General features: G+C 35.1%; 1 protein-coding gene across 4 annotated transcripts in view; it reads left to right on the plus strand.

The window, feature by feature from the left end:
* Window positions 1–15397: 15397 nt before the first annotated feature.
* Window positions 15398–18187, plus strand: part of LOC139949082 (rho GTPase-activating protein 15-like) — a 36199-nt gene continuing 33409 nt past the window's right edge. For all 4 annotated transcript variants that reach the window (XM_071947487.1, XM_071947485.1, XM_071947488.1 and 1 more), the window contains exons 1-2: window positions 15398–15525; window positions 17915–18075. The gene's annotated coding sequence lies outside the window, so the exon portion shown is untranslated. The remainder of the gene's footprint in view (window positions 15526–17914; window positions 18076–18187) is intronic.

Here is an 18187-nt window from a genome sequence, read left to right on the forward strand (position 1 = left end):
TTTTAGCAGACGACTTTCCTTGTGGGCTGTAAAGGGGTCGGTATCCCTTCGCGCCAAGAAAAACAGGTTTATTTTTTTAGACTTCAAAATAAAATAAAATAAATAACCTAAAATGTATACTCCTTAAATCATATTGAGAATACTTTACAAGCATTTTATAAGTTTTATTGGACAAAAGGTGAAATTTGAGGGAATTTTAAGTGACTGCGGAAGGATATACATCCAGTGAACCGCCCCTTGGAAGAAAAAAGCAAAAGTGGCCTGTTGCGCTTTTTTCAGTAGCAGTGAAATTTTAATACAGAGCCGGCTTAATTGAAATTCATGAGAAAAAAATCTCACAAATTCCCTTCTATCAGGCCAAATTATGACACATTGTGTTGTTTTATTCTTATGCATTGACCGGGAAACGTTTGCTGATGGAGCTGGTGTCTTTTCATCTCAGCGAAGGGCAATTATCTGCGGAAAAATTTCACCTGGAAGTGAGGGGAGTATTTTCTCACGGGACAAGCTAACCGTGAACTTTTATATGGACGCGCCGTGCAGGCTCAAAGAACACGGCGTACAATTTCGGTGAGTTTTGAAAGCAAGTTGTAAACTGATGCGAGTGAATTACAAAAATGCCGAGAGAAACAGGATGAATGGGGTATGTTTGTCTATTTTGTACTTGAGTAAATACCAAGGCATTATTACTTCCTGACTTCTGAGAATTAATTTTAAAACTAAATCATGTAAACGTGCCTGTGTTGTGGTAATTCGGTTCAAAAAATTATAGCCTTCGATCTTCAATATTCACCCCAAAAAGATGTGCATTTTTAAACAATTCAATCCGTGTCAGTGTTATGTATCAAGCATTTGTCGTCTAGACATGTAAATAGCTTAAGTTAATCCGATTAAAAAAAACTTTAGTGCAGTAGTAGGAGGCTCACTACAATGGAAATTGTATAACTTTAACTATTGTGCGAAACACCTGCCTCGTTGACACGGAGTTCACGACCCAAGAATGTGTGAATGCGTCTCTTCAACTTCAACAAAAGTGTTGATTGGAAATTGGAAACTGTACATTCGCTAGAGGCTGGAAAGAGACACTAGAAATAATCCGCCTCCTTGTTGTTCCTCTTAACATCGCTTCATTATTCACCGGATTGAGTGGAAATTCGAATAAACTGAACTGAACTGAATTAAACTGATATATATGAAAAACAGAGACTTTTAGGTTGAAATGGTCAATGCGAGGAAGAAATGGTGCAAACATCAAAAACAAACATCAACAAGTACAGAACATCAAACATTACAGAACCAAAACAAACAACAGACCACAAACTGCTCAACAACTTAACAAAATAAATAGGTTTGAAATTAATGGTAAAACCTTTAAAAATATCATAAGTTTTTACAACAATTTAGTTTAAAATTTAGTGTAGTTTGGTTTTTTTTAGCATAGGAGTGACAGACCTAGATGGAAAAGTGAAACTGTTTGAGTGAATGGAAGTATGCATGAGTTTAATAACAATCTTGGAGTACACATGTATGGAAAGATTCTTATTATTCTGTGTGTTAATTGTTTCTGTTGTCATATTGAGGATTGGTTTAAATCCCTATCCTCTGTAATGGCTAATGTAGGACAAGTGAATGTGTTGTGGTAACACTCTATAAGATTTGTACTCTTTGTCTTGTCTCTTATTTTCTGTTGGCCTTATTGAGGAACACTTAATCCTCATAACAGTATTGGTCAATACCAATCATCTCTATGTTGTCATGTTTAAAAACTTTGTGGTCTCTCAGAAGATGTGTTTGCTAACAGCAGGTAATCTGCATGGAGTAACACAAAAACAATTCAATTGAATGTGTTATTTTGGTTTGTGGTAAAACCAAACAGGCCTACGGGGTACATTATATTCTTTTGAGAACTTGTCCTGCTTTTATGCTTTATATTCTACTCAATTAAGTTGAAATAAGGTCTAGAAATTTAATATCACTTGTGTTAGGATTCTGTTAAACTGGATATGGATATTAAGTGTGTCTAATCTCTTTTGATAATTGGCTCATCTGAGGAATTTCATAACTAGTCAATACCAAAAAAAATACCCTTTTATTTAGACCTGTTATGGTGTTGACAAACTGTTATGTGGTGTGTTTACAAAATAAGTAATGTCCTAGAGATAATAATCTCAACTGTGTTAGGGTTTTGGGAAATCATGGTTCATGAGTTGTATGTTTTAATCTTTAGGGTGCTCAGAATTCATGGTTGATGAGTTATATGTTTTAGTATTTATATCAATTGTCTGATCTTTTCCTGCTATTGGCTCATCAGAGGAATTCTTAATCCTCATATATAGTTGGTCAATACAATAAGTCTTCTCTTCATAAGGTGGAGCTGTTGTCATGGTAAACTTTGTGGTCTCCTTAGCAGATGTGTTTACTATTAATTAATAATTAAATTTAAATTAGAAGGTCATGAGATATATTCTCACTTTAATCATTGTTGACGAGTTGAAGGTTTTAATACTTGTAGTAAGTGTACGCTAATCTCTTCCTGCCTAATTGGCTCATCTGAGGAATCCCCAATCCTCATAATTGGTCAAAACAAGTAATATCCTCTTAGTTAGAGCTGTTGGTGTTTAATAACTTTGTGATCAGGTTTGTAGGATCATACAGATATATTAGGCTTGTGTTAGGGTTCTGAGCAATCATGGTTCATGAGTTGTAGGTTTTAATTTTTGTATTAAGTGTATCTGATCTCTTCATGCTATTGGCTCATCTGAGGAATCCTTAATCCTGATATGTTGGTCAATACAAATAATCTCTCAATAGATACAGCTGCTGTCATGTTACATACACTTTGTGGTATCCCGAGATTAATCAGTAGGTTAATCTTTAACAATTAAAAATTAGTAAGATCATGAGATAATACTCTCACTTGTGTTAGGGTTCTGAGAAATCGTTGTTGATGAGTTGTAAGTTTAAATCTTTGTATTTATCTGATCTCTTCCTGCCTATTATACTGGGCTATCTGAGGAATTCTTAATCCTCATAAATGGTCAAAACAACTAATCTTCTCTTAATAAATGGAGCTGTTTTAAAAAACGTTGTGGTCTCCCTAGAAGATGTGTTTACAAATTATTTAGTAATGTCACAGAAATATAAGGTTAATAAGTGTTAGGGCTGATAAATCATGGTTGATGAGTTGTATAGGTTTTGATCCCTGAGTCATGTGCATGCTGATCTCTCTGCCTATGGGCTCATCTGCTGGATTCCTAATCCTCACATCTGCATCAGGGTAAAAAGGTCACATTCTTAATACACCCTTTAAGATAACTAATTGGACCCATCCTTTTATGTTTTAAGACATATGGATCATCTTTGTTTAAGGCCAACATGTATACTAGTAATTAAGGCCTATTGGACCCGTATTTACTATGTAAAGTTCTTAAGTTCTTGTAAAGTTCAGTTCAATTTTTGTCCTTTTTTTTCTTCTTGGACTGTTATGGTTTAAAAATGTTTATTGTACATCTTGTACATAGAAGTTGTGATGACATTTTAATTGGTTTTACCCTTCATTCTTATCTGTCACTTTCTTTGGTTACCTGGGATTTCATATCCCCAGTGCTGTTGGTAGATTACCTTGGGTTTGTTTAAGGAATTCTTAGTCCTCAATGTTGGCAAGTGTCCGAGCATCCACATACCGTGCTCTTAGAAGTTCACAAGGCCCACCTGATGGTCAGTGTGGGTCCAAACCCCAGTTCCTTCTCAATAACTAAACAATTTTTGTCGTAATCGCGGTGATAGTTATGACTAGAAATTAACTTGGCGTTAGTTTTTATCCTTGTTTTTATTTTGACTGGCTTATTTTGAGGAATTCTAGTCCTCAGTGTTTCAGCCAATCATGAACCATTTCCTTAAAAGGAGGCAACTTTTTATACCATCCCTTGTGCCATCATTGGTAGGGTATACATTTTGGTAATTTCCAAAGATCAGTTACCTCAATTGGTATAAAAATTGCTGGAAGAATTTTGAAAGGATGTGAGAGATTGTTTTAAAAATAATTGATGAATTGATGGATGAAAGGGATGATGGAAGACTTACAACTTTTAAAAACTAATTAATTGTAAACAATAATGTAGGTTTAAAATTAAAACAAATCTTGCAACACTCATGAAATATTAAAACAACTTGAACAAAAACACTGCAGTCAAACATGTACAAATAAACAGACCATTCAAAGCACCATTTCTTATAGGGACTGAGACTTCTTCGATTCAAACATTTTCAAGGACTACTTCATCATTTGGATACAATCGGATCACCTGAGGAGGAAAACAACAAGTTTCTCAAGATGTGCCAGCAAATGAAATGTGTCTAAGGAAAAATGTCTATGGAAATGTCTTTGGAAAAAATGTGTCTATGGAAATGTCTATGGAAAGTCAACGCATGTCATGTTTTCAACTGTGGGAGGAATCATCGAGCTTGGCAAAATATTCCAGTGGAAAATGTTTCCGTGGATTGAGAATTAATAAACTGACAAAAATTACAGTGAAAATGTTTCTGTGGATTGACAATAAATGGACAAAGAAGTCAGGAAAAAACATTATCACTGACTTGTGCCAAGAGCAAGAAACAATAAACTTTAAGGAGAGAACAGTGGCTAACATAACACAAAACAACACACAATGCAACATTCCCTAACAACGGACACTCAGTCAAACAAAACCAAAAAAAACATGTCAACATCATTAAAATATTGCAACTAAATTTTAATTAATTGTTTAATTAACTTAGTCAAGTTTTATAACCAATCTTAAATGAAGGATGAAGAATGAAGTGATTGAAATAGTGTAGGGGTATTGGCTACCTTCCAATACAAAGTGTTTGAGCACTGTTGAAATAAGGGGTCAGCCCTCTTACTTTTGACTCGTACGTGGGTCACCTCATTTCTTCCCCCCCCCCCCGAACTTTCTTCCATTCTGGTGGGTCATCTGGGCCCTATCCCATTTTCTTTTTTGTAAACTGGTGGCCATCTCACATTTTTCTCTGTGGTTCATCCGACTCACTTTCTTCTCCATATAACTGGTAGTCATCTTGATCAACTTTGAACTGGTGGACTGGTGCATATGTGAAATTTGCCTATAAGGATCCATCTTTATGTATTAAGTCCTATGGACTCATCTTTTACAAAGGCGTATGGACCAATCTCACGTTCTTTGCTTCAAGTGATGGGCCATTTCACTCACTTTCTTCTCCATTACTGGTAGTCAACTTGATCAACTTTCAACTGGTGGACCAAGGTGCATATATGTGGAATTAACCTTAAGGACCCATCTTTTCTTTGTATTCAGGCCTACTACTGTAGGATATGGACCCATCTTTACTATTAAGGCCTTCTGTATATATGTACCCATCTCTGAAGACATACAGACCCATCTTCTTTTAATTGTATTAAATACTATGGACCCATTTTTAAGGAATATGGACCCATGAAGACTTATTACATCGTAAATATTCTTTACTGTATTAGTCCTATGGACCCATCTTTTAAGGCATGTATGGAACAATCTAGCATTCTTCGCTTCAAGTGATGGGCCGTTTTGCTCACTTTCTTCTCCATAACTGGTAGTCAACTTTATCAACTTTGAATGGGTGGACTGGTGCATATGTGGAATTGGCCAAAGGACCCATCTTTAATGTATTAAGGCCTACTGTATATATACCCACCTATGAAGGTCTGTAGTATTTTTGAAGACATATGGACCCATCTTTTTTGTACTAAATACTATGAACCCATTTTTAAGGAATATGGACCCATAAAGACTTAATACATAGTAAAGATTCTTTACTATGTTTAAGTCCTATGGACCAATCTTATAAGGCATAGGGACCAATCTCACATTCTTCGCTTCAAGTGGTGGGCCATCGCTCATTTTCTTCTTCTCCCTAACTGGAAGTCAACTTGATCAAATTTCAGTGTACTGGTTTAATGTGGCCTTAGGACCCATCTTTACTATGTATTATAAGGCCTACTCTTTGTAGACCCATGGACCCATCTTTTTTGTACTGAATACTATGGACCCATCTTTAAAGGCATAATTTGCCCATCTTAGTACTATTTATTAAGCCTTATAATATGGACCCATTTTTTGAAGGCCTGTGGACCCTTCTCTATAGATCTTTGACGGCATATTGTGGACCTGGATTTTTTGAGGCCTAAAGGCCCTCCATGTATATGGACCCACCTGTACTATCTTTTAAGGCATATTATGTAACTATCTTTTAAGGCCTATTGACTCATCTTTACTTGTATTAAGGCCTGTCGCCAAATCTTTTAAGGCCTATGGACCCATATTTACTATGTATTAAGGCCTATAATATGTACCCATCTTTTTAAGGCCTTTTGACCCATCTTTACCTGTAAAATTAAGGCAAATGGACCAATTTTTGAAGGCCATATGGACCAATCTTTACTTTGTATATAGGGCCTATAATTATAGACTCATCTTGACTAAATATTAAGGCCTATCATGGACCCATCTTTTATGGCCTGTGGACTCATCTTTTAATTGCATTTAGGCTTATAAATCACCCATATTTTAAGGCATATGGACCCCGTCTTTACTATTGATTAAAGGCCTATATGGACCCATCTTTTAATACATGGACCCATTTTTACTTGTATTAAAGCCTGTACCTATTTCTATAGGCATACAATATGGACCCATCTTTACTATGTATTAAGGCCTATGTGGACCCATCTTTCGCGGCATATTAACCCATTTTTACTTGTATTAGGGCCTGGACCTATTTTATATAGGCAAACTTTATCTTCACTGTGTATTAAGGCCTATATCATGGACCCATCTTTCAGGTCCTATTAACCCATTTTTTTCTTGTATTAAGGCCTATATGGACCTATTTTTTAAAAGGCATGCCATATGGATCCATTTTTGAAGTTTTTTTTTTATATATGTATAAGGCCTTTATAGACCCATCTTTACTAAATATTAAGGCGTATATGGACCCATCTTTTAAGGCAAATGGCCCCCATCTTATTACTATTTATTAAGCCTTGTATGGACCCATGTTTTAATGCCTGTGGACCCTTCTTTACTATATAGATCTTTGAAGGCCTATGAACCTGTATCTTTAAGGCATATGGACCCATTTTTCGAGGCCTAAGGGGCCACCATGTATATGGACTCACCTGTTCTATGTTTTAAGGCATATTATGTAACTATCTTTTAATGCCTATTGACTCATTTTACTTGTACTAAGGCCTGTCGCCCAAGCTTTTAAGGCCTATGGACCCATATTTACTCATGTATAAGGCCCATTATATGGAACCATCTTCTTAAGGTCTTAAAACCATCTTATACCTATCAGTGGGGGGACGGTTGAAAATTAAGACATATGGACCCATTTTTGAAGGTCTGTTGTTTTTTCTATGTATATATAAGGCCTAGACCGACCCATATTTACTCAATATTAAGGCATATATGGACCCATCTTTTAAGGCAAATGGCCCCATCTTAGTACTATTTATTAAGCCTTATATATGGACCCATTTTTGAAGGTCTTTGGACCCTTCTCTACTATATAGATCTTTGAATCTATGGACCTGTATCTTCACCTGTATTAAGGCATATGGAACCATTTTTCAAGGCCTAAGGGGCCTCCATGTATAAGGACCCACCTGTACTATGTTTTAAGGCATATTATGTAACAATCTTTTAAGGCCTTTTGACTCATTACTTGTATTAAGGCCTGTCGCCCAATCTTTTAGGGCCTATGGACCCATATTTACTATGTACTAAGGCTTATAATAACTTACAGACCCATCTTCTTAAGGCCTTTTGACCCATCTTTACCTGTAAAATCAAGGCATATATGGACCCATTTTTGAAGGCCATATGGACCCGCCATCTTTCCTATGTATAAATGGCCTATATAGACTCATCTTTACTTAATATTAAGGCCAATATGGACCCATCTTTTAAGGCCTATGGACCCGTCTTTTACTTGTATTTAGGCCTATTAAAGACCCATATTTTAAGGCATATATGGACCCCGTCTTTACTATGTATTAAGGCCTATATGGACCCGTCTTTTAAGACATGGACCCATTTACTTTTACGACCTATGTACCCATTTGTACTTTTAAAGCCTGGACCTATTTTTTATAGGCATACACTACGTACCCATCCTTACTATGTATTAAGGCCTATATGGACCCATCTTTCAGGGCCTATTAACCCATTTTTACTTGTATTAAGGTCTGGACCAATTTTTATAGGCAAACATTGTGGACCCATCTTTACTATGTATTGAGGCATATATGGACCCATCTTCTAAGGCTTGTGGACCCATCTTTACTATGCCTCCTTGTTTATAAATCTACAAGTTAAGGCAATTTTTTTCATCGTCATTTTTTATCAAATTTTTATGTTTTGTGTACCTATAGGCCTATAGGCCTGGTTTTAAAGCCATAGAATTAGTGGTGGCATTTTAATTGGTTTTACCATTTTGTCTTGTCTGTCACTTTCTTAGGCTTTCTTGGGATTTCTTATCCTCAGTTTTGTTGGTGGGTAGGGCCTATATTATAGATTTGATTTCATAAAATGTTTTAGTGGAGACATAGTTGAGTAAGTCAACACCAATGTTGTCTTCATGTTGCCTTTCTTACAGAGGAATTCTTGATCCTCAATGTCAGCAAAATGTCTTAAAATTCACATAGCATATATACCTTACTCTACTTTTGTTCACTTTAAAGGGTAAGGGAACTTTTAATACAGTTCACAGTAGGCCTAACGTACATAATTGTTGAAACTCATGGAGCTATTTTTATAACAAATCTCAGCCTTTCTGTCTTCTGGTGGCTCATGAAAACTTCTTAATTCTCAGTGTTGGCCGAAACTCCAACTTCTCCAACTGTTGTAGCGTCCGTTTAATCTTGATCGTCCATTTGCAACCATATTAACTTGGTGCTAGTTGCCCAAGTTCTGTCTTTCCATTGACTTGTTTTGAGGAATTCTTAGTCCTCAGTGTTTGAGCCAATATCACAAATTTCTTAAGCATCAAAAAGTCCCACTTTTTATACTCTTGTGCCAAAGGCAGAATACACTTATGGTAAATGCCAAAGACCGTCCTTACCTGGTGTAAAAATCACTATACAAGTGATTTTGAAAGGATGTGAGTGAATGTTTAAAATGATTTATTAAATGCTGAGTGATAGTGACGTTAGGGGACTTAGGCTACTACTTTTAGAAACTCAATAATGGTAAAACAAATGTAGGTTAGAAATATATTTTAAAAATCTCTCCTTATCTCGTAACAATCATCAAACATCAACAACTTGAACAAAAACATTGCAGTCATACATACCTACAAGTAAACACACCATTCAAACACAACTTCTTAGAGACTGAGACTTCTTCGATTTGAACATTTTCGAGGACTACTTCTTCAATTGACAGCGTCTTCAAAGCTAGCCATGCCAAGACTTCAGGATATTTCTTAGGAAATGGAAATCCAAGTCAGACACTTTCGAGATTTATTGGATGCAGCACTGCACACTAACAATAGTGACAGGGATTGTTCCAAATTCTTTGGAACATGTGAATCTACAATTGTACACAGGATTGTTTGAAACGCTATGGTTTTCTATGCCCATGAACAATATATGTCTGATGATTTTGGACTCTAAAAACAATGTAATAAGTACTGTGCATTCATAATTAATTAAGTATGAGTGATCTGATTCGTGTTTTATTTTTTGCCTTTCAAACAAATATCAGTACTTTGTCATTGTATTAAAATTATGAATATATATGGATTAAATAAAATCTGTTTTCAAAACCCTGTGAAGGCAAGATGCTTTCCGGGGAAAAAGTAATTTTTAGTATAAGATAATTACATTTTAAGGATAAATAGCCTCAAGTTGTCAAGATTTGTGCCAGCAACTGACATTGTTACAGTGAAAAGTCATGATCAATTATGGAACTGAGTCTATGTGAACAGAACAAACTTAAGGTAGTTTTGACAAGTGACCAACGAGGACAAAACATCATCAAGTTTATCAAGATATGTGCCAGCAAAGAAAATGTGTCTATGGAAAATGTTGTCTACGGAGATGTCTATGGAGAAAGAAGGATCCGTATTGAAAGTAAACTCACATGTATACTCATCTGCTTCATGAAAAACTGGATCACAAAGGAGGAAAGTGTATCATGAGTGCTGTTGTGCCAGCACATGACAATCATCACAATGGAAAATGTTCAGTGGATTGACAATAAATGAACAAAGAAGTCAGGATAAACATTATCACTGACACGTGCCAAAGAGCAAGAAACAATAAACTTTAAGGAGATAACAGTGACTGATGCAAAACAACACAATGCAACATTCACAAACAATGGACACTCAGTCAAACACAACAAAACATGTATTACATAATTTAAAAATAAAAACAGTTACATATTAATTTAACAACTTAGGCCTTATCTTTATTTGTAAACATTTTGAAGGATGGATGATAAATGAAGTGATAGAAATAGTGTGAAATATTTTACCTTCCAATCTCAGTGTTTTCATAACACTGCTGATGGGGCATCCCTTACTTTCTCTTCTTACCCCCCCCCCCCCCTCCCCCATCCCATAAACACACGAACCCACACTTTTTTCTCTTCTGGTGGGATCATTTGTCTGACACTCTTCTCTTTATCTGATGGGGTCATTTTGCTTATGTTCTTTTCCATTAACTGGTGATCATCTTGATCAACTTTGAACAGGTGCATTGTCCCTTCCCTTCAGCCATCTTGTTGTTTGTGGAACTAGCTTATGTTTGAACACAACCATCTCCATTAAACCTTATAAACTACATTACTTGTTCAACTTCTTAAGTGCTTAACAACTTTGATATGAAAATGGTACTTTCACAGCCTGGTCACCCCAGAGTGAAAGTACAATGAATGAGTATGAAGTGGTAAATTGAGATTAATAATAATATCGAAGTCTTATATAGCGCACGTTTCTACCAAACAAGGTACTCAAGGCGCTGAGTATATACAAACTTTCAGAAAGATAGGTTATTAACAATTAATTTAGCAAAAATAATTAGGTTAAAGAAATTAAATACAGGACAAAAAACATACATACACAAACAATAATAACACAGCAAAAATACGTTCAGACCATCAAACGCTAAACAATGTTCATGTTTGAAGAACAATTAAGATAAGTCAGTGAAAACTGATTGCCCATCAAAGCTCGTGTATTACTCAAGAAACAATATAAGGACTGCTGATGTATTCTTTAAACTCTGAACTTTGCCAATGCCAGCAAAAAAAAAATACAGTCTCATAACACAGTATCAACTCAAGAATGGGAAAGATATCTTCTCGGATCTATTCCCATGGAAATGATACACAACTGATCCTTCAAGAGGACATAAACGGTCTCAAGATATTTCTCAAAAGGATAGATTTATCATTTTTAAATGACAACCGGTGGAAAGTATCAAAATCTTGTATGTGTATTGTTTTGAATCAATAAATTTACATTGTCGTTTATTACTTGATAATAATTATATACTGTAATTCACTTGGTGAATATTTTGTACTTTAAGACAAACAGGACGTAACTGCATCATGCAGTTGTTTTCCCCTATAATCATGTCTACCTCCCTGTACTGTGTATAGTTTATAATCAATCAATTTACCTTGTGGTTAATTACTTGATAATAATCATACTGTAATACTATGGTGAATAATATTTTGTTGTTGTTTATTAGAAAAAAAAGAGGATGCTGCATAAAGCAGTTGTTTTTTCTCCTGTATTTTATTCATGTCTACCTTCATGAGATAAGCAAGTTTCAGGTTCCACTTGGTGTATTCAGGTTTACATGCACTGATAATAATTACACTGTATTTTAAGAGGAAGTATGTGACTGCATAAAGCAATATTGTTTTTCCCCATTATCATTTCAACCTCCTACTTGATGTAGCGCCCTCTATAGACACAGCACATTTTTTTAATGTTTTGGTGAGGGCAAAAGGAGTATGGAGGTGTCCATGTCATTTTGATTTGTCAAGTGTGTCTTTGATTTGTCAAGTGTGTCTTTGATTTGTCAAGTGTGTCTTTGATTTGTCAAGTGTGTCTTTGATTTGTCAAGTGTGTCTTTGATTTGTCAAGTGTGTCTTTGATTTGTCAAGTGTGTCTTTTATTTGTCAAGTGTGTCTTTGATTTGTCAAGTGTGTCTTTGATTTGTCAAGTGTGTCTTTGATTTGTCAAGTGTGTCTTTGATTTGTCAAGTGTGTCTTTGATTTGTCAAGTGTGTCTTTGATTTGTCAAGTGTGTCTTTGATTTGTCAAGTGTGTCTTTGATTTGTCAAGTGTGTCTTTGATTTGTCAAGTGTGTCTTTGATTTGTCAAGTGTGTCTTTGATTTGTCAAGTGTGTCTTTGATTTGTCAAGTGTGTCTTTTATTTTTAAACAAGAGTTTTTCAAATCAAAATTATATTGACAGTGTTAAATTTTGAAATAAAAATGTTACAATACTGGAAATAAAAACAACCAAATTCAAACAGTTCTACCTCCAAGTTGCTGAGGCTGTCATGAAGAATCACTGTTACACTCAAAGGTAATTAGACTGTTTTCCTTTTTAAAGAATACCACCATATTATCTCAATTTTTTTCTGCAGCAAACCACTTTTATTCAAGACTCAATTGCCTGTACATGTAACTTAGTTTAGCCTAGAAACCAGAATATCTTGTTTGAGGCCTAATACATAGTATTTTGCTCAGATTATAGGCATACGTCTCTATGCATGTTTTTTTGAAGTAGGTCTCAATTTACCTGTTTTAAAAAATAAAATTAGAAATTAAACAACCAAAGGCCTAAAATAAGATTATTTTCCACCAGATGATAAGCTTAACACCAATATACTGTATTCTAGTTTAAATGGTTTAGAGAGTAGACTAAAGACTATTTTTTGAAATGCCATGACTTTTTCCTTGAAGGTAGGCCTAGCCTACATTTAAATTAATGTTCTTTACCATTGCAATACAGACAAAAATGAATGCCTAAAGTTAGATGGTTTAGATGATGAGTCTTAAAAACATTTCTTCTTGGTAATATGGATTTGAAGTAGATGACAAGTCTAACTTCCCATTGCTTCAGGTATTACGAATTTAAAGTAGGCATAGTGACCCTTTTTTTTCAAAGTGCCATGCCTTTTACCTTGAAGTAGGCCTACATTTAAATTTTATTTACAATTGAAATAAAGAAATAAATGAATACAATAAATAAAATAAGATTATTGTTATCCAACAGATGATAAGTTCAATACTTTCTTTTAGTTTATATGAATTTGAAGTAGGCCTAATGACTATTTTTTATTCCATTCAATTTCTTCGTTGAAGTAGGTGTTTACGTAAATTTTAATCAGAATTTGAAAAAAAAAAAAAATGTAGGCCTAGGCCTTAAATAAGATTATTTCCGATGAATTGTTTTAATATGAAAGTGATGACAATAGTATTTAGGCCTAATAATGGGATTATTTTCCCCACAAATAAATGATCTAATACATTGAATAAAATATTTGTAGAATGGAATTACTTAGTTTACTGGTTCAGAATAATGCAAAGCAGTCAAATTAGGCCTATTAGACCTATTAATACAACTAAAACATAAAGATGACACATTTACTGAATAAAAAACTGAATAGTCCACACAGTTTCCATTATGGCTTTAATGCATGCAATTTTTTTTTTATATAGTAGATTTTAACTTTGAGGCTTAATACAAAAACAGTATTATTTCTTTGTGTAAGCAATTGAAATACATCAAATTAGGCCTAGAATTACATTACAAGATTTAGAACTAGAAAGATGACATTTTTTGAAGAAAAAATTACCACTCCACAAAGTTTTCCTGATAGTTTCAAGGCATGCATTTATTTTTTATACCAACAGTGGATTTTATAGTTGAGGCCTAAAAAATATTATTACTGTTATTTCTTTTTGTAAGCAATTGAAAGACTTCTAATACCCTACACATCTGGTTCACTTACGTACTTATAATTATCAACATTCTCAGACTAATGATAATTTAATATGCCCTCTTCAGTTACAAAAGAAAAATGTAAGTATTATATTTACAGAACTGATCAATTAACATCCTTAGAAGTACTATTTCAAAACACATTTCTGGCAATGGTGAGGAATTGGACGGCTATATGGGGAAATGGAGGAGGCCGCATAAACAAGAAAACAAAAACAGGACGAATCAGAATTTCGTTTGCTCGAAAATGTATAAAACATTTATCACATATTTTGTTTTAATGCAAAAAACTCTGCATTTGAGACATTGAATTCATAAAACAAAATTACACAAACACTTTTCAAAAAATTTAAACTCAAGTCAGTTCTGTTGATATTAAAGTCTGACATGCTTTTATTTTCACATAATGATACCCAATTTGATTCTTTTTTCTTGTATACCAATACCAACAATATTCTGTTCAGAATCTAATGTTTTGTCTTTACTTTTCAGGTTCTGAATTAATTGTGGTTCATGAAACAAAGTGGAAAGACTCAAAATAAATATAAAAAGGTGAAGTAACAGACAAACTTTCTATTCTTTTTGTGTTGTTTATTTAAACTCAGTTAATTTATCTTAATCAGGAAGACATAGGCCTACATTTAAACAAATCTGAACTCAGCTAAAATTTATCACACCTGATGTCATTATCTCATCACTTAAAGTTATCTTTTTGTTTTTGGTAGAAATGATATTTGAAATGCTAGATGAGCAAACAGTTATAGTTTTCTTGCACACTCATATTAAAGGTGACACTGAATGCTTAACCACAAGTTGTTTTCTTTCCGCAACTTCCATAAAACTATCGTATGACATCACTTTACTGAGAGTGGTTGGGTTGGCGGGGTAGGAGTATCGGGGGGGGGGGGGGTGGCAGAATAACCATGCAACACTGAAATTGTATCATTAATTAACTATTATTGATAAAGTTGTTTTTTTCCACAATTACTCTCATTAGCAAAAGTTACCCGAAATGCTGTATCAAAGCATAATTTTCTGTATAATGTTATCAAAATGTGGGATGCTCGCAGAAATCATGCTTACCACCACCCATACACCCCTGAAAAGAAGTATATAATCCAACATAACTATAGAAACGTATTGTTTGCACTGTGGTCTGCCGGGCCGGGGGGGGGGGGCTGGCCTATCCCCCAAAAGGGGACTTATGACGGGCAACCATAACCACTTGTTGACACTAGAGGGCGTTGCAAGAAGTCAGCGGACTGACTGCCGTCTGGTTTCGGACTCGATTGATTTAACCTCTACTGCACAAACACATGGAATGGTAAATTTGTAAACGAAACATACGAAACGTCGGCGATATTTTTGTCGACGAGAGTGTAATGGTGTAATAAAGTGGGCGGAAGTTTATCGCCAACTGAAAAGTTGAATGTCGTACGGAATCCTCCTCCTACCTTCGTCAAAACAATAATTGTTTCCGGTAGGTTGTAAAATTACAACATCGAATTTAGTTTTGATGGATGGCATAGTTTAGTTTGTGTGTTGTGGTGGTGGTTGCCTTGCCCTTTTTACGTAGATAAGTGAGTTGGCTATTCGGTGTGTACACTAGTTTGGCACTGGCTACTTCCAATGATGTATCCGTGTTACTGTTTGTTATTCTGAACTGTACACGGAGTAGTGTCAGCATACTCCATGGTCGGACTGTTAGTTACTTGGCGGAAGTCGTGGAATATGAACTTTAATAATGGAACTTGAAGAAGTTAATCACTTTACAGAGAACAGTATTTTAGTAACTACATCTAGTTACTAGATTATGATTGATAGGCAGATAGTGATAACTGATGAATAATTAAAAAAAAAAAAAAAATGGTTACTGTCAGTAGTGTCACTGTCCTGTGTCACATCAGGAAACTCTACTTAGTTTAGTTCCTCCATGGTTTAGGCCCCCTACTTTTTCAATTTCCAAAAGATTAAATTCAAAACAAATAATGCCAAACCCAATCGCTGGTTTTCTATCTAGGTTTAGATAATAAAGACCAGGTTGTAAAACTTTAAAAGATGTAAGGCTGAATTAGATTTATTTATCAATTCCGCTGCCCGTCTGGTCTCACGTTCTACTAAGCGCAAACACATCACTCCGGTTCTGAAAGAATTACACTGGCTTCCCATCTCTTTTAGAATTCAATACAAGCTCCTCATCACTACGTTTAAAGCAATCCATAGAACATGCCCCAGCTACCTGTCTGACCTCATCATCCCTTATGTACCAGCCTGTCCACTCCGCTCATCATCACAACATCTTCTCACCATACCACCCGTTCGAACTAAATCCTTCGGTTCAAGGACTTTCTCTAGTGCCGCCCCCCAACTTTGGAACTCTCTTCCTGGCTACATCCGCTCTCCACAGAGCATGGAACAATTCAAAACTCTGCTCAAATCCCATTTGTTTTCTATTGCCTTCTGTTCAGTTTAATCCTTTCGTTTGCATTTTGTTAGCGTATTTTTTGTTATTGGTTGCTTTATTGTTTGCCTTTTGTTTTTTGTTAAGCGCATTGGTATTTCTTTCAGTTATGAAATGCGCTATATAAGAATTAGCTATTATTATTATTATTATTATCAAGTAATACCCAACCAGCCCACAACAACAAAAATGAATATTGATCGAATATTCATTTTTTGTTTTATTATTACGAATTTACTCGATACATTTTATTTTTATTGGAAAAGTTTTTGTATGGCGCCACCACTTTTTAATTCAATATGAAATATATAGAATATATAATTTACCTCACTGAGATATCCCTTTTTGTAAAGATGAGTGAAAACATGGTGGCGCCATACGGAAAGTTATCCCTCTTTTTTTGGGACTTTGGTTCTGAAAAGAACCGATGGTTAACGATTCAACATTTTGATCAGTATATTCTCTGATCCAGCATTCACATGAAAATCCACAATACTGAACGAAATTTTAAGACGTTAACCACCAGAAAAACTCTCGATCGAACAAGAGATATAAAGGTGTTGCAAACTACACCTCATTTTATTTTGATTTATGGATCTCAGCAATGATTTTTTAAGATAGAAATAAAGTCTAAAATCGCATGTTTTTTTTTACAGCAAAATAGCACTATGCCTACGTAGCCAAAAATGGGATAACTTTTCGTATCCTGCCAGTCCTCCACTTTTTCACTCATTTTTACAAAAAGGGATATCTCATTGAGGTAAATTAGATACTATATTACAATGTATTTCATATTGAATGAAAAAGTGGTGACGTGACACAAAAACTTTTCTACAAAATGTAAAGCATGTAGGCCAGTCAGGAAATAGCGACAACAAGGAACAAAATGTTGGTGCAACCTGCCAAGTGTGGGTGTGTATTCCATACAGTGCCAAACACACATTTTGTGGACTGTTCAGACTTGGTTCCAAGTCTGTGATAATTGTATTTTGTCAAACTCACTGAAGCCCGGTTCATACTTACTGCGAATGCGATACGAGTTTTTACAGGAAACATTCGCTGCGAAAACAGCCATGTGTCAACAATATTTGCTTTGCTTTCACACTCACAGTATGAACTGGGCTAAGCTGACGATTGTGGATTAACCCCCTGAAATGAGATTTTGTGCTAGAGCATGTCTTGTAAATATTTTTTTGGAAAAACCCAAGCTCGAGTCCACAACACGACTACTCCCGGTCAAGCTGTTTGTATTGTCTGAAGTTTTAAAATGAAGTAACCAAATAAATAAAAAGTATTATAAACATTTAAATCAAAAAAAGAATAACAGAGTTAGAGATGTTTGAATGTAAACAATGCTTGAGAACTCTTACGATCTGACATTGTTCTTTTCCTTTTTTTTTTTTTTCAGAATACAGATTGCAGACACCTCTTTTTGTAAAACAAACGCAAAGCTGTAATCATAGGAGCTGATAACACTCCTCAGAGATATGGCTGTTTAGAATCAACTAGTTTGACCTCATACCAGATGTAATGTCATGACTTCACCTCCTATCGTAGCCATCAACCTCTGTAAGTATTGACCCTTTGCACGCACGTCACACGCGGCGACTGTGCCACGCTCACCATTTTTGGTGGTCAATAGGTTTACGTGTAAACGCCGCATCACTGAATGACGCACGTT

The sequence above is a fragment of the Asterias amurensis genome, chromosome 16 (genome assembly GCF_032118995.1).
Source record: "Asterias amurensis chromosome 16, ASM3211899v1".
NCBI lineage: Eukaryota > Metazoa > Echinodermata > Asteroidea > Forcipulatida > Asteriidae > Asterias > Asterias amurensis.